General features: G+C 37.2%; 1 long non-coding RNA gene across 1 annotated transcript; it reads left to right on the forward strand.

Annotated features, from left to right (window-relative positions):
- The first annotated feature begins 2,217 nt into the window (after positions 1-2,217).
- LOC139128492 (uncharacterized) lies at positions 2,218-16,612 on the forward strand. The gene is made up of 4 exons (XR_011551316.1): positions 2,218-2,277; positions 3,602-3,622; positions 15,291-15,320; positions 16,452-16,612. It is a non-coding gene; the product is annotated as an uncharacterized lncRNA (long non-coding RNA).
- The last annotated feature ends 9,262 nt before the right edge of the window (positions 16,613-25,874 follow it).

The following is a 25,874-nucleotide window of genomic DNA, read 5'->3' on the forward strand; positions in this document are numbered from 1 at the left end:
ATATCACTCATCGGGCTCGCTCTCATTCCGCAGCCGTGAGTCGTTTTTGAGGTCGAATCGAATGCTGCCATACAGTAACACTGTAGTGTACGCTTGTCATGGAGGTAATTAGTCCAAGCGCTCGTGTAGACGGCATCGAGATGCCGTAGCAGTTCCGACAGTTAGGTCGAACAGTTAATACTCTATTTAAACCTTACAACTAATCAGTCAACAGATTATGCATAATCCCTTCCCTGGCACTCCCCAAGTTTATTTACTCATCAGCTACTGTGTAGATTGCGCTCTAAAAGAGTACAACGCTCCCAAAATTCACCCTTTTTAGCCTCATTTCGACCGTTGACACTGATTTCAATGAGTGAATATACTGTTGAAGTTGAACACTTTGATTTCACTATCTGGTTTTAGTGTTTTGTCGGTTGAGTACATTGTTTATTTGCCATTCAAAAGGAAAAAACCGAACCAATTTACTAAATCGCCTTTTTCTCAGTTCAGCATTTTGTCACATTGCAGCACGTTCAAAATAGTTTAACTCGAGAACGCGTGAACGGAAGTTCACCAGATTTTCACAGACGTTTGTCAAGTAGGTTGTCTCCAAAACCGTGTCTCAGTTTCTTTATGAAGATTTTTAAAGTCGAGCTATTGCTGCTTAATTAGGCGGCGTTGTAAGACTAATCGGTGGATAAACTTTGACTCAGCGATGTGAAAAAACTAAGGCCTTTTTCAGAAATCTGAGACACGGTTTTGTAGCCAGTATTCTGAAGACCAATTGCCCATTAACACCTAAACAATAGCCCCTCTCCGCTCAGACTAAAACTTTTTTACGTGAGATCATCCATGTTCTTTACACTTTCACTAAGATCTTCAAAAAAATCATCGCACACTAATTTTCTTGATAACACAAAAAATTCATAGAAATAGCTTTCAGGTGATATATAATACTTGGGTAAAAGTACACATCTGATGGCAAAATTCACGTTTGAAAATAGGTCGTCGCAAAGGTGGAAAGCTACCTTAACTTTTGATTGTGTTCTCTGCTGATCTTGCTATCATGTGATATGGGGATAACTTTTAGATCATCAGAAAAGATATGTCAATTTAAATTTAATTTAAAACAGCCACATTTGATTAACACCCACTTAGCTCAGATGGATGTATTCATAGTGAGCTGCATATTATGGTTGTCACATCATATGAATGTATCATCCTCTGGATAAGTGTTATAAGCAAGTGTATGATGAGTATGTATGACACAAGTATAACTATGTACAAGGTGTCAGTGAATGTTCAGTGAAAGACTGCTCATCTGTAAATTTTCTAAGAGTGTACGCTGGACGTGGTTTGTGAGCAGTCTGAAATGCAGTTTTTGGTCTGAAAATAAACTTGAATTACTAACATAGGCACAGTACCATCATTGCTTTACTCAATTGCAGGCAGGACAGATCTCTAAAAATATCATGGAATCTGTAACCTCTCATAGATTAATTCCTGTAGCACAAGTAATCATCCAGTGGACAGATTCTTATAACAGCCTAGTTAGTCTTCGCCTAAAATAAATCATTACAGACACAGAAAAGAATTGAATCTCTCTGAGATGGCATTAGGGCCATCATTTTGCAAGCACAATTAATTACTTATGTTCTGTATAGTCATAGTGGAAAAGTGTCAGGACCTTGCATCTATTATATTCTACTTCTCCTTTTAGTGTCAGGTCCTTGTGCTATGATATAGTGTTTAGTTCACTCTCTCTCAGGCCTGCTTGTTCTGATTTTGAAAACGTTGTCTAGGTTGCATTAATAATCTGTTGCATTCACTCTACCAAGTTTATTGAGGTTATATAAAAAAAGATATTTGAGAGTCAAAGACTTAACTAGTCGTGATGCTCATTGAGGATTCCTGTCACAGAGAATCATTAAAATTTGATGGAATTTTCTAGTACTGACCACTTGCAATGGTTCTTCAGGAGTCCATGGACATATTGGAGTGGTATGAGGTCATTGTCTGAGTCTTTTAAACTGTTGTAGAATCAACGCTGTGTACATTTTGTGAATAAAACAATCAGAGTAAAGGAAATAATTACTTGATAAACTGTCTTGCCAATTACAAATATGATGGAAACACCATTTGTTATACCAGTATGCAGCTAAGTTTGGTTTATTTCATTCAATATTTGTTACCATTGTTTTTAACAAATAATCATTTCATTCAATATTTGCTACCATTGTTTTTAACAAATTATCATTTCATTTTGTCTTTCAGAGTGGAGAAAGGCATCTCAAGGTAAGGCAGAACTGTCTCAGCCTATCATTTACTAGCATGCTCATTCCATCCACACACTTCTCACACTGATCAACCCAGCTTCTCGGAAGCTGTTATCCAATTGGGTGGCTGAATCTGACTGTTATAATTAAATAATACAAATAGGCTCCCTAAGTTGCTGTGAATAGTGACAATCGACCAATCAGATAGAATCTTCTGAGGACGGTGCACATCAGCAGCACTGCAGTGTTGATACAAATTCAGTCTGACACTTTCAAGATATATAGCAGGATCATTGTAATCTGAATATTGATATATACCATTGACAGAAATGTCATAGGGAAATGGATTTGCTGTGTGGTTTATATTTGATATAAATGAGATATCTTTGAATGACAACAATCTGAACTTTAAAAACAAATTACATGAAAACTTACATTTATATATTATGTTTCATAATTAAATGTTTCCACAGTGCTGGCAGTTTTGTTTGTTGTGATATCAAAGAGGTTAAATTGCTCTTGAAACAGTGGTATATTACTAAGTGTAGCTTAATTGATTTATACAACTCATATGCTTCCATGGATATCTACACACCATTAAAAAACACAATGTATATTAAGTTTTACAACTGTAGCTTCATTTATATGAGTTTATAATGCTTCCATACATGTATATATCTGCTCACCATATTGGAGTGAATGTGTTTTCTCAAATAGGAAATTTGCATGTCCAGCATAGCAATGAATGAAAGAAATCTTGGACATTGAAGTGTTCTCATGATGCATTGTTGACACTCAAATGATTTCATTAGTGAATGCAATAGAGAATCACAGTCCTTTGGTTTGAAAGGTATCCACTGAAGTCCTGTTAATAATGACGCAAAGCTATATAATATGAATATGCCATCTGTATACCATATATTTCTTCTGTAAAAGTAGTGTGTTTGTGTCATTGAAGAACTCATTGAAATGTGGTAGAATTTTCTTCTACTTTGTATATACTAATACTTGCAGTGGTTCTGCAGTGTCCATAGGCATATTAGAGTGATGGCATTTCTCTGTCTTGGTATCTGAGAGTATTTTAGAACTATTGCTGTGTCAAAATGAATAATTGTTGGTGAATGTCAGCATTGGCGTCAAAGAATACATTTTGTTATTGATTAACAAATGAAATTATGTGTAAAAAGAGTAAAGGAAATTTCTTGTAGTCTTGCTCATTACTAAAATGAAATGATTGCTGTGCAAGTGTGTGGCTTAAGTTGTTTGATTTGAAGTTTTTCCATCAATTTATTTAACATTTGTCACAATTTTTTAAACAAAATATCATTTCATTTTGCCTTCAGAGGTACAGAAGTCTGGAAAAGGTAAGCGAAAACTGTCCCAAATACTGTTTTACTCATTTTGTCCCTACACCTGGAAAGTGTATAGAAGTGCTATTTCAATACGGATAGTTTTCAATCGGATTCGAACCCACAACATACGGCATCAGTCGCCTAGCTGAGAGGCCTGAGACAGAACCAGTCGGCTATATCTCCACTCCCAAAAAAGAGTGGTTCAATAGCCGGCTAAGTTGTTACATTTTTCTGACTGACCTTTCAACACGTTGTAGAGTTCGTGAAGCACTCACGCACGCATGCTCACTATCATACATCGCACATATACACTTTATCGAAGCGAAGAAACGAATTTCATCGCTTTAACTGGGCGAACGATAACCTCGGGGACAATAGTATTGATACAGAGCTTTAAAATCAACAAGAACACCATTTAAAAATCTGATCATCAACAGCAACAAATATTTTGTATGAAACTTGAGAAAGTTGCTATTTTACAATTTACTGATATGTTTACTTTTCCGTTTGTAAGAACTTTGGGGTAGAGTACATGCAGATTCTGTAAAAGAGAATCCCATTGCAGCCACTCTACCACAAGGGATGCTGGGATTTCTGTGTTTCTTTGCAGTCAGACAATGAAAAAGTGATAACAGTGGTCTGTATGCACTATTCGCTGTACATTTTGTCTTATCAGTCAACTTTACTCTGAGACTTCAACTTCACAATTTGTTGGGTATGATGGATTTCCTGTATGTATTTTTTCATCTGTAATAAAAGTACATGAAAACTGAAATAAATTTTTATGAAGTTGTTCACAAAGCAGTTTGGTTTGTTGTGATATCAAAGAGATGAAGTTGTACAGTATGAATTACGAAAACTTTGAATAATTGTAAATGGACTTAATATGACTTTTAAAGGCCTATTAATTCATTGTCAAGGAAATAATGTCTCTATGAAAATCTTGAAGATGTGGTTGTAATCCAAATGATGACCATTAAACCTTTAACTTTAATTTCTCAATCAATACAAGTGTAATAAGCTGATTAAAACTAAAAAAAGTGTTGCTGACCAAAGCCAGTCTGTCAACAGGGTTAAATATTCTGGAATATGATTTTCAAATTTTCAACAGAGTCTATTTGATTTGATTTTCATCACTAAAATTTTTAATTTCTCTTATTAATAGTCGCGCCAGTGGCTTACTGACTACGCATGCGCATATTCATAATATACTATGCAAGTAACTGGAAGTGTGTCGTTCTTTCATGGGCGCCGCCATGTTTTTCTTGAGTGCTCGTAAATAAACAAATGTGAAACGTGCTTGCTATTATTTATAACATGCCATTAATATAAGCGAGTAATTTTATGAGCGAGTAATTATTATTATTCACCCTGTCGCTGATACAAAATATCGTTACTATCACGCCTAAAAAATAGAAGAAGTGAGAAAACTGTTGTGCATATGAACGAGAACATTCGCAAAGAATGCTGGGATTGAATCTTAGAAAAGCGCCCTCTGTGTCAATAACTATGTGCAAAATTTGCCCATTTTTTGAAGTAACGCTGGTTTTCAGCTTACAGTATCCTTTATGATATATAACTAATCATGAATCGATACAAATAACATTTTTAATCTCAACGCCTGGCATGACACCAAGGGCTGATATGATAAATGGCACACAAATGACACTCATGCTGATACGACACAGGAACAGGCGATATTGTGACGACCTCTAATTATAAGCCAGTAAGTGTTATTATCCACCCTGTCGCTGATACAAAATATCGTTAATATCATGCATAAAACGGAAAAAGGGAGAAAACTGTCGTGCATATGAAGGGGGGGGGGGGCAAAGGTAAAGAATGCTGGGATTGAATTTTTAGAAAAGCGCCTCCTGTGTCAATATCTAGATTTGAAAATTGCCAGTTTTTTGGGGGAATGCTATAGTTTTCAGCTTGAAAGAGGAAGGTGGGCAGTGCGGTTACCATTGCAATGATAATGATGGCATAATATCGTAGAATGTTAGTAGGCTGTTATCATGGTAAAAATTGCAAATTTTTGTCCAACATTTTTACACAAATCTATACCTGCACTGCTGCAGGGTTTGACGTCTTGTACGTACGTGAACTGCTTTCATCGGACGGAAACTGGGCATAGTTGTCATACAAACGCATATGAAGTAACAATTACACTTCAGTACACGAAATTTAATAAAGCAGAACATGCACAAATATTTCACAATATATATTTGATACATGTAGTGACTTACAGGAGTTGACAGTTTGCAGTCCGATATAATAATCTCTGTATTCAAAAGGAACCAGGGGTAGGCCCTATGTAATTCTATTTTATCACATCAATACAAATAACATTGCCAATCTTAACCTCTGGCGCGACACCAAGGCTGAGCCCTATATTAGACTGAGTATGCTTTACACACATTCACATGTGAAAAAAGCTTATGCACTGGAGAACAATATTAGATTAGAGAAAAAATAATTTTGAACATCCCAGCAATCATTCTGTTTTCCTCTTGCCATTGTAATTTTAGTTGCACATATGATGACATATATTGGGAGATAAATATTCCCACTAAATGCTGATATGTCTTCCAGATTTTATGGAAGTACACAGTGTGATCTGACAGGTGTATGTGTCATCTTTTGTGACTCAAATTTTATGAAGATATTCTAATTACTGAAAAGTTTCTGAAAGTCTAAACATCTGTGTATTGACTCTATACATATGATGACTGGCCATGCAGTCCCATATTTTACTGTTTAAGGTAAATATACTGGATGATAGCCAAAAAAATGGAGTTCAGACTTTGTACCATCCATGTGTCATCTTTGTTGTACTAAATTTCAGTTCCAATTCAAAAATTGTTTTTGATGACCTGACCAACCAAAGATTACATTCCCAAAACTCTTTAATCCATTTTGCTATGCTGATGATCTACGTGATTGATTCATTGTTGCTTCAAGGGTACTCTAAGACAAATCATGTGATATTAAACAAAAACTTAAAAATCATGAAATGATGCCATATGCAATGACACCATTATGGCTACTTCTACAAGGTGATGTACTGCATTCGTATTCCTGGGAACATGTGAATCGTTATCATGCATGTAATAAAAATCTGCCAGTTATCAAAACATTCAAGCATACACTGTGGGGGATGTATTGAAGAGGTAAATTGCAGGTAGTTTTGGCTTTGAGGAATATCAAGCAGTACGTGATACATAGTGCTGTACGTAACATTATAACGACTCAATATTTTGATGTATACCGGTATAAACTTTATTTCCTTGGGAAAGTGAAGTCAACAAGCTTTGGTGTGAAATCAATTTGTGTTAAAAAATACATGTAAACAGAACCAGCATGTTTAAACATTGTCAGATATATCATGCATTGATAAGGTTATGGATGCATTTAGAGTACTGTGGCGGTGAATTTACCCAAAGAAAACATCTGTGTGAGCTTGCACTGACACAACTATTCATTTCTTCCAATGTCTAGTAAAAGCAACGTTCTACCAACCCATCTCAATGCATCTGTGATAATAGTTGTTGACATTATCTATTTGTCTTAATATAAAAATGTGACACAACAGCAAACTAACACATAAGAACTTCTCTCATGCTAACTTGCTTTGTATACCCTAAATAAATACTTAATGTTTTGAGTTTCACTCACAATTTTAGAAGTATGTCCGTCATTTAACCTCTAGAGGGACAGGGATTTTTTCAGGCATGCAAACAGTTCAATAATTGTCAGATCATCAGATGCTTGATCAGGGTTCACTTTCCATATCCGCAATGTGCAGGCATATGTTCACACATAGAGTACATTGCATATCACATGATCTAACTTGTTGTTTCTTAATATACAATCACAGACTAAAATTATTGTATTATTTTTGTACAAGACCTTAGAATAAAAATTCAGATCTGATGAATGAATGTCGAGTAATGAGTCATTCAATTCATAATTGTCTACATTTCTGAGTACAGCATTGATGTACAGACTGGTCATAGGGAGACAGAGCCATGGCAAGATTATAATGTAGATAGCTAATTTTCTTCCTCCAAATTGTTAACGTTGTGTTATGTAGGTCATTTCCCCCACACTCATCATGACCTGAGTTCAATTAGTCTAGAACATTCTCAAGGTCACTGCCCTTGATGACCTAACAACCTTGAATTCAATTAGTCATGTTTGGAATGTTCTGGAAAGTTGATTAGTTGTGTAAGGGAGATAATTTTAGAACAGTAATTAGCATGTCAATAAAAGTTCTAGATTGTTCTTATATGCCTTTATAAAAGGGACGTGCTCGGCTTCCAGTCAGACTTTTGGGATCGTGTCTCTTGTGTGTTACTAAACTCCAGCAGTAGTCATTCTCAAGACTTTTCAAGACCCTTCACTGCCAACGCTGGATTTATACTGTGGACTTTGTGCAACTTCAAGCCTGCAAGCCAAAGACCGTTCATTCATCAGACTGACTGTTACAACTCTGAGACTGGAGCTTTGCCGTCCCAGCTGAGATAAGTAGTCTGTACACTTTTAAAGCTTGTACTCTATCCCTGACTTAGCAATTAGTTTTATTTTCGTAATAAATTTTGTTTAAACGTTAACTGCTGAGTTCACCCTTTTGTTCGTATCCTCTACACGTAACAAATTGGGGGCTCGTCCGGGAGACGAATATTTGAGCCGTTTGACACATTTTGCCTGCCTTTTCAAAACTACTGTATACTGTGAACTCAGCCAAATTCAATCATGGCGGAATTCAAGCCAGACGAATTTATGGATGACCTTGATCAGGACACATTTAATTCCCTAAGAAAAGACAACCTCATAGCACTGGCAAATTTCCTTAAAGTAGATGTCAAAAGATCTATGCGCAAGCGAGAAATACAGTTCAAGATTGCAAAACATTTAGTTAATTCTGGCCATTTTGAGGAGTCTGCCTTAAAAGATTATGAGCCTGAGCCCTCCTTCGAACTCAAAAATTAGAATTAAAATGCAGACAAATTTGGAGATCAAGAAACTAGAATTACAAATGGAAAAAGAGAGACAGGCATTAGAAAAAGAAAAAATACAAATGCAATTAGAATGGAAGAAAGAAAGACAGAGAGAGAAAGATAGGCAGGAAAGATTAGAAATGAACGTTTAGAGCTTGGACAGTCAGGAAAATTCTTCCCTTCACACGGTTTTGACATCACTAAGCATTTCAGGTTAGTTCCCCCTTTCCAAGAAAGGATGTTGATAAATATTTCCTTCATTTTGAGAAAATTGCTCAGAGTCTGGATTGGCCTAAGGAGTCCTGGTCTATGCTTTTGCAGAGTGCTTTGGTGGGTAAAGCCAGAGAAATTTACATTCAATTGTCAGTAGAGCAGGCTTCAAATTATGATTCTGTGAAGGAATTAATTCTCAAGGGCTATGAATTGGTGCCTGAAGCTTACCGTCAGAAATTTAGGGATTGTGAGAAGGTGAAAGATCAAACTTATGTTGAATTTGCTCGAACAAAAGAACAACTGTTTGACCGTTGGTGCTCTTCTGAAAAGGTCAGTCAGAATTATGACAAATTACAACAGCTTGTTTTGATTGAGGAATTTAAAAGGTGCATCCGGAGTGACATCAAGACGTTTATCAATGAACAAAAGGCAGATACATTGGAGGTTGCTGCACGTTTGGCCGATGATTATTCATTGACCCAAATCTTTATTTCTCAGCAAACCATCCCAGTCCTTTTTAGTCCCCACGGACACCGTCCGGGGGGACTTATAGGTTTGGTCATGTCCGTGCGTGCGTGTGTCCGTGCGTGCGTGCGTCCGTCCGTCCGTCCGTCCGTTCACGCAGATATCTCAGAGACGCCTGGAGCGATTTCATTCAAACTTAGTAAATGGATTACTTCATATGTCATACAGATGCACGTCGATTTGTTTTGTGATACGATCCAATATGGCTGCCAGGCGGCCATTTTATTATGATTTTTTCATGTACAGAGCCATTACTCTAGCATGTTTCAACCTATTTTATTCAAAGTTGGTACAAGGACATTGACCTATGTCATACATATGCACCTCAATTTGTTTTGTGATACGATCAAATATGGCTGTCATGCGGCCATTTTGTTACGATTTTTTCATATACAGAGCCATAACTCAGGTATATCTGAACCGATTTTATTCAAACTTGATACAAGGACATTGACCTTTGTCATACATATGCATGTCAATTTTTTTTGTGATACAATCCAATATGGCCACCAGGCGGCCATTTTATTACAATTTTTTCATGTACAGAGCCATTACTCAGGCATGTTTCAACCGATTTTATTCAAAGTTGGTACAAGGATATTGACCAATGTTATAGCTATGCACATCAATTTGTTTTGTGATATGATCCAATATGGCCTCCATGCAGCCATTTTGTTACGATTTTTTCATGTACAGAGCCATAACTCAGGCATATCTCAACCGATTTTATTCAAAGTTGGTACAAGGACTTTGACCTATGTCACACACATGCACATTGAATTGTTTTGTGATAAGATCCAATATGGCCACCGTGTGGCCATTTTATTACGATTTTTTCATGTCCTGAACACAACTCAGACATGTATCAAGCGAATTTATTAAAAAGTATTTTGATCACAGACCTAATGAAGAGGACTCTATCCTCTCTGAGGACCTGTAATCAAAGTACCCATTAACAAGTGGGGACTGTGTCATCAACGATGACTTGTTTTATCATAAACAATGCAGGTAAATTTAACTCCTCCTTTTCATCCAAGAATTTCTCAAAGGAGAGTAGGAAATCAAATGACAACAGTTCACACAGTTCAAGTAACACTCCCACATCATCAGATCCCAAGTCTCAATCTCCTTCTGACAAACAGTTCGGTACACTTTCTTGTAATTATTGTAAGAAAGACGGCCATTTAATGTCAGATTGTTTCAAATTGAAAAGAAAACGTGAAGGTCAAAGTAGTCAAAGTGGATCTAAGCCCACCGGCTTTATTTCTTCATCAACTCGATTAGAGTCTAATAATGTGTGCAACACATTTTCTGAGGTTAAACCCTCTCATCCCCAATTAATGAGCTCAAGGTCAATTCTTCTCAAGATAGCATTATGGGTATTTCGAACCATTTATTCATGATGGTTTTATATCACTTTCTAGTAATTTCTCTTCTGCTACCCCTGTCAAATTTTAAGAGATACCGGGGCTTCCCAGTCTCTTTTGTTGGCAAATATCCTGCCGTTTTCTGAAAAGTCATTTTCAGGTTCTAAAGTTCTTATTAAGGGGGTAGATTGCAATGACTTCATTCCTGTTCCTCTCCATAATGTCTATTTGTCTTCGGACTTTGTTTCTGGACCTGTGACTTTAGGTATTAGGCCTTTTTTGCCTTTTGAAGGGATTCACCTTCTTCTTGGAAACGACCTTGCTGGGGACAAGGTCATTACTAATCCACTTGTGACTGATAATCCTACTTTAGATCAGGATCCAGAGCCAATTGAACAAGAAATACCCGATTTATTTCCATCATGTGCCATTACTCGAGCCATGTCAAAGAAAACTTCTGAGAATCAAAATACTCTCAAAAATAATGTCACAGATGTTGCCTTGAATGACACCTTTCTCAGTCAGGTGTTTGACACGGAGCATTCCGTTATCCCTCGTGGATTTGAAACTTCCAGTAAAACTTCTGCTGACCAAAGTCAGACATTTTCTAGATCAAATCTCATTGCAGAACAACACAAAGACCTAGATATTTTGTCTTTGTTTGACAGGGTAGATGATGAAGATAAAACTTCAGATAGCTCTGTTTCCTATTATACAAAATCTGGTATTCTCATGCGTAAATGGAGACCTTCAGATGTCTTGGTTGATGACGATTGGGCTATAAAACATCAAATGTGGTTCCAAAGCCCTACCGTGCTGAAATATTGCGCCTGGCCCATGAAACCCCTGGGCTGGTCACTTAGGAGTCAGGAAAACTTATCATAAAATTCTCAGTCACTTTTATTGGCCTAATCTCAGGCAGGATGTAGCACATTTCTGTAAAACTTGTCACACATGTCAAATGGTAGGAAAGCCAAATCAGACCATTCCAAAGGCCCCTTTACAGCCAATTCCTGCATTTCAAGAACCATTTAGTAGGATACTAATAGACTGTGTTGGGCCCCTACCAAAAACAAGATCAGGAAATGAGTACATGCTGACAATAATGTGTACATCAACTCGGTTCCCAGAAGCCATACCACTGAGAAATATAAAGACATAGACTATAGTGAAAGCTTCAGTCAAATTTTTCACTTTATTTGGCCTCCCTAAATGTGTCCAGTACGATCAAGGCTCCAACTTTATGTCTGGAAGTTTTCAACAAGTAATGGATCAGCTAGGCATTAAACATTATAGGTCATCCGCCTATCATCCAGAAAGTCAGGGTGCTCTTGAGCGATTTCATCAAACTTTGAAAAACATGATTAGGACGTACTGTTTTGACACAGAGAAGCAGTGGGATAAGAGAACAGTGGGATGAAGGAATTCATTTTTTGCTCTTTGCTGTTAGAGAGTCATTCAGGAGTCTCTTGGTTTTAGCCATTTGAGCTTGTATTTGGACATACAGTCCGTGGCCCACTTAAGCTCGTTAAAGAGAAATTCCTATCAGACGATGATGATTGTCTGAATATTTTGCAATATGTGTCAGATTTCCGTACGAAACTCTCTAAAGCATGTGAATTAGCCAGAGAAAATTATTGAGTCATCTCAGCAGTCAATGAAAATCAAATATGATAAAAGCACCTCAAAACGGAAGTTTGAACCAGGTCAAAAAGTTCTTGTTCTACTTCCAATTCCTGGCAAACCACTCCATGCTCGTTACTTTGGGCCATACCTAATTGATAAGAAATTGAGTGATTTAAATTACATCATAATAACACCTGACAGGCGAAAACAAAAACAGCTATGTCACATAAATATGCTTAAGCCATATTTGGATAGGGATAATCCTACTATAACTCAGCCTGTCAGTACAGTCAGTTCTGGCCATTATGAAGATAGTGATACTGAAACTGACTTGAGTGAAAATACTCTAAATTCAAAGCTGGGCTCGGTCAAGCTTCAGAACTCAGAAATCCTGGAGAAGCTGGGGTCTACAAAGTTGGCACACCTCCAGCCAGAACAACAACAACAGCTGAAAGAACCAATCTATGAACATTTGTTCCAAGATATTCCAACGAGGACAAACATCATCTATCACAACGAAGATGTCTGCGACAGTAATCCAGTGGAACAACATCCAGACAGACTGAATCCTGCGAAAGCGGAATATCTCCAAGAGGAAGCCAAGTATTTGCCGAACAATAACTTTATCGAACTCAATAAAAATAACTGGACTTTGCCATGCATACTTTATGCCAAATTCAGTGCCATTTCAAGTTTTCCAATACCAAATTGCAAGAGGATAGTCATGGGACAGATCATCCTGTTTGCTACCTTTCACGCAAATTTAAGAAATCCCAGAGAAACTACTCTACAATTGAAAAAGAGTGTTTATCTTTGATATTAGCTTTACAGCATTTTGAAGTTTATGTTACTTCTTCAAATCAGCCAATAGTGGTTTATATTGATCACAACCCTCTTGTTTTTCTGCAGAAATTTAAAGGCAAAAATCAGAGATTGCTAAGATGGAGTTTAATGTTGCAGGAGTTTAATCTTGATATTAGACATATCAAAGGCAGGGACAATTTAATTGCAGACTCTCTCTCTCGTATTTAGAGTTTATTGTTGTTCACTTTCAAGAAATTTTACTTTAGAGTAAAACAAAATTTGAGTACTTAAATCCTTTTCAAGATTACATTTGTAAAAGAAAGATTTTTCTTTGAAAAATTTTCTTTTTTTGAAGAGGGGGTGTGTTATGTAGGTCATTTCCCCCACACTCATCATGACCTGAGTTCAATTAGTCTAGAACATTCTCAGGTCACTGCCCTTGATGACCTAACAACCTTGAATTCAATTAGTCATGTTTGGAATGTTCTGGAAAGTGATTAGTTGTGTAAGGGAGATAATTTTAGAACAGTAATTAGCATGTCAATAAAAGTTCTAGATTGTTCTTATATGCCTTTATAAAAGGGACGTGCCGGCTTCCAGTCAGACTTTTGGGATCGTGTCTCTTGTGTGGTTACTAAACTCCAGCAGTAGTCATTCTCAAGACTTTTCAAGACCTTCACTGCCAACGCTGGATTTATACTGTGGACTTTGTGCAACTTCAAGCCTGCAAGCCAAAGGACTGTTCATTCATCAGACTGACTGTTACAACTCTGAGACTGGAGCTTTGCCGTCCCAGCTGAGATAAGTAGTCTGTACACTTTTAAAGCTTGTACTCTATCCCTGACTTAGCAATTAGTTTTATTTTCGTAATAAATTTTGTTTAAACGTTAACTGCTGAGTTCACCCTTTTGTTCGTATCCTCTACACGTAACAGTTGACAAATGCAATGGTCAAGAAATAAGCACATACTAGGAAATAAAGCCTTAATATAATCACAGTAAATCGCATTGCTTCGCTGACAAAGTCCACCACTTAGCTTTCCATTGCCGTCTGGTTATTATACTTGCACATAATTATGACCTCTGTAAATATGTAAAGGATGGATGTGAGTTGTAACACAAAGATTAATGTTTAGTAATTTCAAAATTCATTTTCTCAAATTTATTTGTATGTGTAATTTTCTTTTTCAAAGGTCACTTGTATCAAACAGTGACTTCTTGTAGACAATGGGTTGCCCACTTACTGTGTAGTATAATATAATAACTCATGACTCATAAAGCATTTAGATCCTAAGAAAATTTTCTCAGTATTACTGTACAAATGAAACTGTAACTTGTAAACAAGTAAAGACAATGAAAAATGTAGATCATTGTCACGAAACACGTTTCAAACAAGGTTCAAATTTGTATCTGCCAAAAATGCGTACGAGAACTGGTCAGTTTGCAATAGGCCAAACCCGGAATTCGAATCGACCACGGTACAAACAAAGCCATGTGCGCAAACGCGCACAGACGTACGTGTATTTCCATACGCGTTCAGTACACATGTGGGTTTGTTTGTACCGGCATCACGTGATTATTTAGGCGTACTGAGTATGTAGAACGGCGTACGCATCGCGTCCTTTTTATTCCGGAGTAGAACCATTTCATACACAGGCGCCAAACTCTGGAATAATTTACCACGTAATGTAAAAGCAAGTACTTCAAGAAATGCATTTACACATTCCCTAACAGAGCATCTTTTGAATGTACAATATCACGTAGATATCTGTCTATTTCTTGTATTAACATGTTGTATCTTTACCAGTAACTGTCTCATATAAGCCCTCGTATTATATAATGCAATGTAATGAGAGATGGGGCCAGACTCGATTAGCTGTAAGCTATTACTTCTGGCTTCCAATATTGCCAGTGTTATTTATTTACAAATGCATAATCGGATTTATTACATGTTTTGTAAACAATTTAAATTGGCAATAAAGTAAAGACAATGAAAAATACAGATTGAAATCTCTCAAAACAAATGGATTTCTTTGTACCTATAAATCTAACATATTGGATCATTGACAGATAAAGTTTGGTGATGTGATGACTTCCATTCATATGATACCATAATTAATGTACATTGTATATTTCCTTTCAGAAAGACATGGCTTGGAAGCTGCAGAGGAAGGTTAGATTCAAATCTTATAAATTGTTCATAGCTTTAATTTCCCTACATACGTATATCATGGGGAGCTTGGTTTAAATGAGTGAACATCTGTCTGACTCTCTGTTTAACTGTCTACATGTATCTCTGTGTATGTACCATATATAATATGTATCCATACTTACTTTTCCAGTTTTAAAGTTTGGTGTCAATTTTGTTTAAATTGTTTGTTTCAAAAAAAATGTCTTTGAAGCCACTTGACTGGAGATTTCTAATTTGTTTTTAGATGCCTTCAGATTTGTTTCAAAAATTGCAAAATTTGTTTAACTTTTTGGTCTAATTTTCTAATTTTTAAGCAAAAAGTCTCTGATTAAATCAACCTGCTGAAAACTCTCAAATTTGGTTTTGATTAGGCATGATGTCATTCACATCTGATAAAATGGTTAAATTCATATAGTGTCAATATTGCGACAAAGAATTTCAATTTTGGCAAAAACATTTAGGAAAATACGTCTGATAGTTTTCAAATTTGATTTACTAGTTACATTTTTGGCTCTGATCAATTCAAATGGAAGTACAGTACAGGGTTGTTGATGTATTCTTAGTAAAATCTTGCAAGTAACATACTACATTAAAATTATATCCCATATGTTAGTTATTAAGTCCATGGTATACATACACACTGAAGTAAAGTGTGATCTATGTAAAATACATTGTGCTCTTTTCTGTTAATTAAAACGATGAATGTTGAGTATACGGATGATGTATTGTAGTCTCATCATGAGAAAAATACAGCTTTTACATGATCAATTAAATACAAAGGTAAAATTTGAGATAATATGACCAGTGAATCTCATGACAGAGAATATTGGTAAATGCCAGTATACTTTTTAAAGAAATATGCAAGAACAAAGTGTATGGATATTCATCATTTTCAAGGTGTGCAGGATTTAAAGCTAATTAATATTTCATGAATGCATTGATGACATTAGTTGTGTATATGTACATGTTATATTTCTTTCAGAAAAGCAGTCCAAATTTATGGTTGTTTTGCCTAATATTCATGATTTAACCTCAGTATATGAGTTTGATTTAACCTCAGTATATGAGTTTGAACATAAAATTAATTCTGATCCTCCACTTTGCTTTTTACAGAGAAGAAGAAAGCTGAGCAAAGTAAGATGTTATATTTTATAAAATTATCCCATAGCATACAATTCCGAGTAATAATTTTGTGATATGAACCATTACGTAGTTATCATTGTTGTGTACATTTTTAGTGTTTTCACCAAAACTTTCATACAATCAATGTTTTGGGAGCTTAGTACCACTTCTGTTTTCCATTATAGGATTGAATTCTTATATGATGGATACCCTTTAACATTACCTTGGAAACTAGTGGGAAACTTTACTGGGGTGCAGACCTCAACAAAAACTCTAACTAATATTCTCTGAAATGCAAAGGGTCATCAGAAAAATAATGATCTGTGCATTTTCATTATATCCCGAATACATAGATCAATATTTTTGGTTAGAGTATAATGAAAATTGATATGTAACTATACTAAAATAAAATTTGAAGAATAATCTATTTTCCTGTTAATATACAAATGTACAGTTCAAAATTGTAAAAGGGATAGAAAGGACCATATCAGCCAGCATTTGATCAGAAGTTTAACACATGGTGCAGTACATGCTTGAGGAAATTACCATTATTCAAGTCACTTAATAACTCGTCCAGGATGAGAGGATTATCAAACAATCCAATTATAGTGGTTCATTGACAAGCTTGCTATTTGCAGGTGAAAATCTGATTTTAAACAATGATATACATTCTTAGATCAATGGACTGTTACCTTTCAGATATGGCAGATGTTACGTAGTATTTTTGAAGTTTTTAAATTCTAACAAATAGAGCCTTTGAAGGAAAGATGCAGTAAAATGTTATACATACACATAAACTACATACAAATGTAAATGCAACTTGAGATCAAACGTTTTTCACTATTTGGGATTTGTATGATTATCACAAGTTACTGTCCAATCCAAAACCATGTTGAAATGTTCACTATTAGCTTGTAAACTTGCCGGGTGTCCGTTTGTGTAAAATGAACTGTTATTGTTTACATTTGATTTCTAGTTTGAAACAGCATTCACAATCTGATATTGTTGTAAAAGATGTAAAGCTATAGGCAGCCAACTCAAAGTCCATAGGGAATTAGGAAGACTGTGTGTATAAACAAAATGTGTCTGTGTTCACAAGAACCCAGAGCCCGTTGAAATAACAGGGCATATCTTTTCCTTGTAAAATTGTGCAAACAGATGATAGACTCTTTTTAAAAGCAGACTGGGTACAATTTTATATTTCTAATATTATAAATGTTTTTACATCAGTTTGGTACAATTATTAGAGCTATATCTTATTGATTTCTATATGGTAGCCCTAATTATTGTACCCAACTGATATTCAGAAAGTTGTGATTGTATCACACCTTCAGTATATGTGAACATGAAATACATGTAATTAATAAATGTACACATACAGTACCAGAATCACATAACTTGTAACCGCATTTGCGGTACGCGGCAAACATGCGGTAACTGTGCGGTAGCATTGTTCTCTCCCGCAAGGTCTGCGGTATCTATTGTTTCATGCCCACTTCTCATTGTTTTATTGCCGCAAACACTGCGGCAACGCGTTTGCGGGAACTCACTGATGCCTCAAAACATGCTGCAACAGCAGTGCGGCAACACACTGGCAACTCAATGCTGCGGTAACACCTAGTTGCGATTGCATTCTATTGTTCTAAATGTTGAAACTTGTGCGGCAACTGAATGATTGACAGCTTCAAAACCACAGCTGAAGAAATTGCGACTCTGTAGGCCTACTACAAACCAAATATAAATGCAAATTTGAACTTCACGGAGTGGTCAGCTGTAGGCCTACACAGCAAGACAGGAAAGGTGGCAACTTAGCATGCTATTCACAGTAATTGAGCACCAAATCGCCAAAATTGTAAAGGGAAATATAAATCATGTCTTTCTCTTTGGTACACAACACAATAAATAGCCTATCACTGTAAAATATTTCTCTGGCTGGGTGGGCCGGGTGCGGTATGTTGCGAGTTTGAATCCGATCGATAATTTAATAAATTTCTTCAATAAAGATGACATCGCTGATCTGAGAGAGACATGATGTCGAAGAGAAATTTATTCGATGATTGTGACCATCAGGTGAGTCACGGTCCGGTGGTAAGTTGATGCCACAACACATCGCAGAAGACATGTTTTCTATTTTTCAATGCAAGAAGTGAATGCCGGTGAACTCGGAACTGATCACTGATCTGTACGAGTCATTTCAACTTTAGTGGTTGGTATATGCTCAAATACAGTTTTAAAATTTCCACAAGTACGATCCACGACTAAAAATGCAGAATTTTTGTTGAAATAAAGCTTTCTCTTTCCTCAATTTTCACTCATAAATTATCGTCAACCGATCATGACACCCGTTCCATAGCTTCATGTTTGTATCATGCGAGGAGGTGAAAAATGACCATGTACTCCCTTGTGACCGCGTCAAAGTTTGTGGAGATAATGTAGGATTAGTGCTATAAAGCCTTCAATGACAGTAAATTGCAAACAATAATTCTACAGACGCATTTATTTCTCTTCTGACGGGTGAAACCTCAGGCACCCATGCGCTGCGTAATCTGCTTGATCGATCGTGAAACCATGGAGGTAGAAGCTTCCTAGTGGTGAAACTAACAGGAGTCTGTAAATACAACTGGTCATCAGTGTAGTGCTCATGACTTTCCTATTTTACATCGTTTGTCCTAACTTTTGTCACTGTCATTCAACAATCTGTGGAGAGACTGTGCTCTAATACTATAGAAATATACCGCCATGGTAATATTTAGAACTGCCGTATCTCCTTATGTTTCCCGGTCGGACAAAGACGCCTCTATGACAGTACGGTCAGATAAGTCCCCGCAACCTAGTATAGAAAGAATTGTAGTCTATACACAACGATGTGCGCTGTGGCATGGGCAGTTTGGGGCGACGTCAAAAGTTCAATGTAGGATAAAAACTTAATTCCCTTAGTTTCTCCCCAAACCCCCCCACCCCCCTAGAAACTTAATTGACTTATATTGAACCTGTTGTCAGGCTCTTTCTATGTAAAGCAAAGCTAAGGATCAGTCAATTTAGGGGTGAAATAAAGTAATGCATCGTTAAAGCCCCACTAGCTGTAACTCTTGAAATTTGTTGACCTCAAATTATCTACCTATTCTCTCCTTTCTGAAATCTACCCTCTGAAGAGATATGAACTTTTACTGCATTAGGAAACCATTCCTTTCAGAAACATTTCACATGTAAATTAAAATTTTAACGGTCATTTTGATTTCCTGGCATTTTCAAAAATTGGTAATATTAAAAAGGAATCAGAACATACAATATCACAGTTGAAAACATTCACCCCTATGCATTACAATTTGGACTACTCTGTGCAGTTTATATGAAGATTTCAGTGCAGATATACATAGTATCAAGGTTTAGCTTTTCTGCATGGGGCTGTGATTTAATGTTTGGGCGAACATTTAATCGCAGTGTAATCTTCATCTTGTTCAAAATTGCATATATAGCCCCGGCAGGTAGTTATAAGTGTGTACACTGGCAGACCTAAATGACTACATTGTCACAAACTTATTTTAGTTTGAAAGTAAAATCATAAAAATAATGCTAAAAGATAAAGCTAGTGGGGCTTAAGATTGGGAACACACTTTGTGTTTCATCAAATGTAAATACAACATACTAACAACAAACTCGAAGTTTATCAATGAATGAACAAGAACAAGAACAATAAAGTCCAGGTTTCTCCTTCCAGAGGTATAAAAACTATCTCAACTGTCCTGGTGGTTGTAACAACTTAGTTCACACTACTCCATTCAGGCGGACTACACGTGCACCAGAAATGTAGCAAAATACAATTATAAATTCCGAGTGCAACCATATAGACAGTAGAGAAACTACCATCTATGGTGCAACAGAGGCCAACAGCCTGCATTGTTTACACTAACTAGGCCAGGTGCAGCTCTGCACCGTGTTAAAACAACTCCCTCCGCTGGCTTCAACACGAAAGTGTGCATTTCTGCTCTATTTTTTCAAAATATTCATTCCCCTGGCAATTTTTACCTTAAATCGATTTGTAGGATAGAAACTTTTTTAGGTCAAAACCCCCCCACCCCCAAACTAAAAGAATTAAGTTTTTTATCCTTCATTGAACTTTTGACGTCGCCCTTACCCATGTTTGCGCTTTGAAATGCCCGATCGGACAGGTTTCGCAGTTTACGGTATCAAGACCATCTTTGTTCATAGACCTTAAAAACGGATCCGTTTTTAAAGTCTATGCTTTGTTACTATTGGAAATAGATATTTTGGCAATTTTACTGTGAATAAGTGGCGACTTTTACCTGTATGCAATAGACCTTGGTGTTCCGTTAACGGCAATCGAGAGCTGGGTACATACTGAGCCAAAAAAAAAAGCATCTTGGATTTTAAAATCGCTTTTGTTTTCGCACAACGAGCCTTCAAAGCGTCAACTTGACGAGTTTTGCATAAATTATCAGCCCTTGTTCACGCTTGTCAAGCTGCAAGCTGTATCTTCACTTCCAGGCTTTTTACCGGAAGTTAAACTGGCTCCCAGTCCCCTGGCTTTTCTCGGAAGCTAAGTTCCAAAAAGTCATGGTAACTGCATAGCTGGCCAAGCCAGGCGATCATCCCGCGATCAATCCCAACTGCCCTACAACTTAGCCCGACGGTCTACTGATATTTAGTCCTTCAATTTACTATATGTTTTGATATGCCCACAGACTTGGAGCCGGTCTAACTGGAAGTTTGAGAAACGGTCTTTCAGACTAAATATATTCATTACAGGTGAAAAATCTGGCGCCAGAATTGAAAAAGTTAGTGTTACTTTCGCCGAATAACAGTGTACACGACCCTTATCTCCTTGTAATAACCCCACATCAGTTGAATTTTTTGGATTGTTAGTCTTTTTTCGAGATTAAATTCAAACTGTAATTTCTTAGAACTACGTTTTCTTCACCCCAGAATTGCATACGTTCTTTGAATTCGGGCTTGTAACCCTGAAGATCTCTGCGTCGAATATTTAAGCTAATGCTAAGCAGACTTAGAAATAATAGTTTAATGGCCGGTCTGTACGCTTCTTTACAACGATTATCGTGAACTCACCAAATATTGCAAAGTCAGCCGTGATTCCAGTCTCATCTGTCCCGTGTGAATGGGGGTTCAGTACCCAAAACACGATTAAAAAACATCGAAACGTAATTATCTGAGTGAAGATGCCGTAAATGATCTGATAGTTATAACCATGGAAGGCCCAAAACTTTACGCATTTGACTTCAGAGCAGCGACGATAGAGTTCAGGCAGCAAAGAGATCGTCGGAAGTTGTAATCTAAATGTAATTAGTCAGAAACGAATACCGGCGCAGAGAATATACATAGAAGAGTATTAAAGATTGTAAACTCGTCCAAAAAAATTTTCACTGCTGATGTTTATTGAACACTTTATTCATTGACTTTTGAACTAGTTTTCGATATGGCGTATACAGCTGTTTTATAAGTGCTTACATGTACGCATTTTTTATACATTTTACGCGAATAATAAAAACATTTGCGTACAGCCTTACGCAGGTTTGAATATCCTAACGGAAGCTCTGTAGAAACCATTATTATCCTCGTAGAATTAATAGGAAATAACACAGCAAAAATAATTTACTAAATTACTGATCGATTTTATGGAAGACAATTCACGCGAGACAGTTTGCTGCTTGGAGACTGCTTCAAAGCACAGGTAGATTGTGAAATTTTCTAGGGTCCCGATATCGTCAAAAGTTCACTCCTAAGCTGTTCAATGCTGTATATCACTAATACATGTAAAATACTCAAACAAGTCAGACTTTACTCATGTGAAAATCACTGTCAAAGTGGCCGGGATTACATGCGATAAGTGACATGTCCACATCGCGACCAGCCGCTCGATAAAACGCGCCTGGGAAGTTGACTTGCATGTTTCCTAAAAAGTAGTCTTTGCACACATAGGGAACCGGCTGGGGATATTCATCGTCGTAATAAATGTGCCTCTTTACGACAGTAGCTCAGCGCCACCCGTTTTGGCGTAGGTCAGCGGAGCAGAAATTATGCTGTGGCTCACGTGAATGGGGATATGGCGATTTGACGAAGTAGCTACAGGCCCAGTCTGACATGTTTATGGAAACATCGTGTGGGCATGGCACTTAGAAATCTACGTGGGACATTCATGCCACGCTGCTTATTACAGTGAACAAGGAAAGACAAGATTTTACAGTCATAGTCTTTTCGAAATTGTTTCAGAGCGGTCGGGTCGCCGATTACACATCGCTATGTACATGTTACATAAGTGAACAACTCACGTACCAGACTTGTTGCCTGACTATCTTTCAGGAGGGGACGTTCACTTTATCTCATAATAATAATTAAAGAATGAAAAAATATGGACAAGGTCTGGTCTTTTCAAGTTTTAGTTTAGAACTGATCAAAATCCTATGAATTGCATTTTCACTGCGATTTGCGGTTGAATTTCTTTGTGACTTGGCAACGACATTTTTGCATACTCCTGCTTTTTACCACTTCGTGAAAATGGTATCACCCATGTACGTATATCGATCATTATACAAAGAGAACGCATAACAAAAACGACGCTCGCGGTCATGGGTTCAAGGACATTCACAAGGAGACATCCTCTTCGAGTCTGTCACGGATATTTTACTAGTTTGAAAACTTACAAAAGCCAGTGTTCGAAATTCGTGGGCATTGCAACCACCCACCAGGGCAGGTAACTTGAAAGAGTTGTCTTCCCGGGTAAAACTAACTCGTTCTGAGATGATTAATATGCCGTTCATACACAGGCCATTGAAACGTCTCTGAAACGGTTCTTGGCCAATACTGACACAGAAAGTTATGTGTGGACACTCCGAAATGGTTCTGAAGCGTTTCAGATTTGAGACGGTTTAGTCGGCCCGACCAGAGCCGTTGTAGGGATTAACTCTATCCGCAAATCGCTGTGTGGACAGACTGAGCCGCTTCAGAAGCGTTTCAAACGCCCTCACGCGACAGGTATTTGTAACATAAAACAAACAACAACCAATATACAATATTCACTTTCGCCATGGCTGCCGAACACAGTACTACATCTCGCGGTATACTGGTCCGACGAAGAGATAAGCTTGCTACCAAAAACCCTATCAATTCGACCAGAAAAAATTCATTACGATTTGAAAAACGTCGAATTAATAGGAAATTAAAACTGCCGAAATAATTTAGTGGTCGAATTTAATTTGGAACGACGAGGATGAAATTTAAGCGAGACATTTTTGCCATGTTGAGACTGCTTCAAAGCATGGACTGTGAAATTTTGTGAGGTCGACAAATTTCGTAACAAAAAAACCTCAAACGCACGTTGGTGTCACATCAAAATCAAAGTGGCCGCGATTACAAACGGAACAATCTGTGAGACTGCCACCGGCCGCTCGACGGACGACACGTAAGTTGACATCGTGTGCCAGCCCTTGGAAATATATTGTAACTCCTTGACAGGCAGATGAGATAGTCTTATAGCGTTTGATGCATTGAAAGTTTGTAAAAATAATAAAAAATGACATCACCGATCATAAGAAACGTGGTGTTGAAGATAATAGTTTTTAAAAGAAGACTATGACGACCATATTTCTGTAAGTATTATCTAACTTTAGAAAACCAACATCTGAAGATTTACTTCCACCAACACTTTTGGATTTGTTCCACTCTTTATTATAAGATTAGTCGAATTTCTGGAAAGTAGGTGTCATTTTCGATGTCTGTGTATCGTCTACACCGAAGTCATATCCGAAAGAGTATAATCAGTTCGCGACCGCGTAAACCTCTCTCTCCCTCTCTCTCTCCGGCATTTCAATGTTTTATATTGTCGACATTTATATATCAGTCTGAAGTTTCAGGTCACTGCTCATTGCAAGTAGTTGATGTCAATTTTTCCGTATCGGGCATGGTCTCTATCGTCACTAATTGTTAGTGTTTTCCTGTTATATTCCATATCAAACTCAAAACACAACGTGAACAACGCTGATAATATATTGCATATTTCGTATCGAAAACCGGTAAAGTTCGTAACTGGTGACATGTCACGCCCTGGAGAAAGTTCATCACCATCGATCGAATGTCCGTGGCGCTTTTGCTTCCAAATAGACATATTGAAATGCACAGGGAACTTCGCGGTATGGCAATTATATGAACTTTACCTTGAAGAAAGTCTGTGACTTTAAACTGGCCGTACAACCAACAATAAACATGGCGAAGCAATGATACCGATTTCAGAGACTTCGATTTTTTTTCATTGCGACCTCGACCGCTGGTGAGAGCGAGTCGTCTATTTTTTTCCACTGGCTATTTGGCTTTGAATTTTCAATTGCCATCTTGCGCTAAGTTAAAGCTAAAAACAAGACGGGCGTTCTCTGTAAATCAATAAGCCTTTTGAATATGAAAAAATCGGACATCTGAACCTCAACACGCAGCTTGAAAGTTGTTCTCCGAATCAGGACAGGGACATCGGCCCGGGACATCGGTGAGGCCGGATTTCACGTAGTAGCTATGGAAACCGACGGCTCTGTCTATGGTTCGTTGTAAGAAACCATGCGATGTACGCTCCCTTGGGCCGTGGAATTTCGCCGTATCGCCTCTACAGACTACACCGTCTATTACCTAACCATGCTATTAAACAATCACACGATAGTTCAGTAACATATATCTTCATTAATCTACCGATCATCCACCGTCGAACACTTCGAAAACAATGGTCGCGGTCACGGATTCAAGGACGTTCACAAGAAGAAATTATCAATAAGTGGCGCGCAGAATTATTTTTACTGGTTTGAGAACTTCTAAATAACTTGTAATCTGTATATCTTCACACATCGAACCGATATTGTATACCTATCACCGTCGAGAACCGATATTGTATACCTATCACCGTCGAAGTTTATGTCTTTCACTGTAGAGTTCTTTTTATCCAAAACACATATTCAGAAGAGTCCCACAGAGCAGTCAAATGAAAGGATAATTGCTTCAAGCGAATGAAATTGCACGAAAGACTGAAAATCAACAGCACACCATGGACGTGATTTAAAACAATAGAGCTTGTGAATAGGACTATTTGAGTAAAAAGTGCCGTTTTTCTCGCAATTTTAGCAACTGTAACGACCCTTTATTCTTTAATACCTTTCCATAATTGAATTAAACTAGGTTTAGGGCTTATACACACAGTGTACACTGATGTACAGAACTTTAAAAAGTATTCTGCTGGTAACGAACAGGGGTTTACACTCTAATGGGCGCAGTAAAACAATGGTCACGTCCATAGATTCAGGGACGTTCACGGGGAGACACGATGGCAAATAGTACAGTGTCGTAAAATTGCTTAGACTAGTTTTAAGAACAGTACAATATCTGGTCATCGGTGTACCGCTACCT

Source organism: Ptychodera flava, unplaced genomic scaffold (genome assembly GCF_041260155.1).
Source record: "Ptychodera flava strain L36383 unplaced genomic scaffold, AS_Pfla_20210202 Scaffold_55__1_contigs__length_887147_pilon, whole genome shotgun sequence".
Classification (NCBI taxonomy): Eukaryota; Metazoa; Hemichordata; class Enteropneusta; family Ptychoderidae; genus Ptychodera; species Ptychodera flava.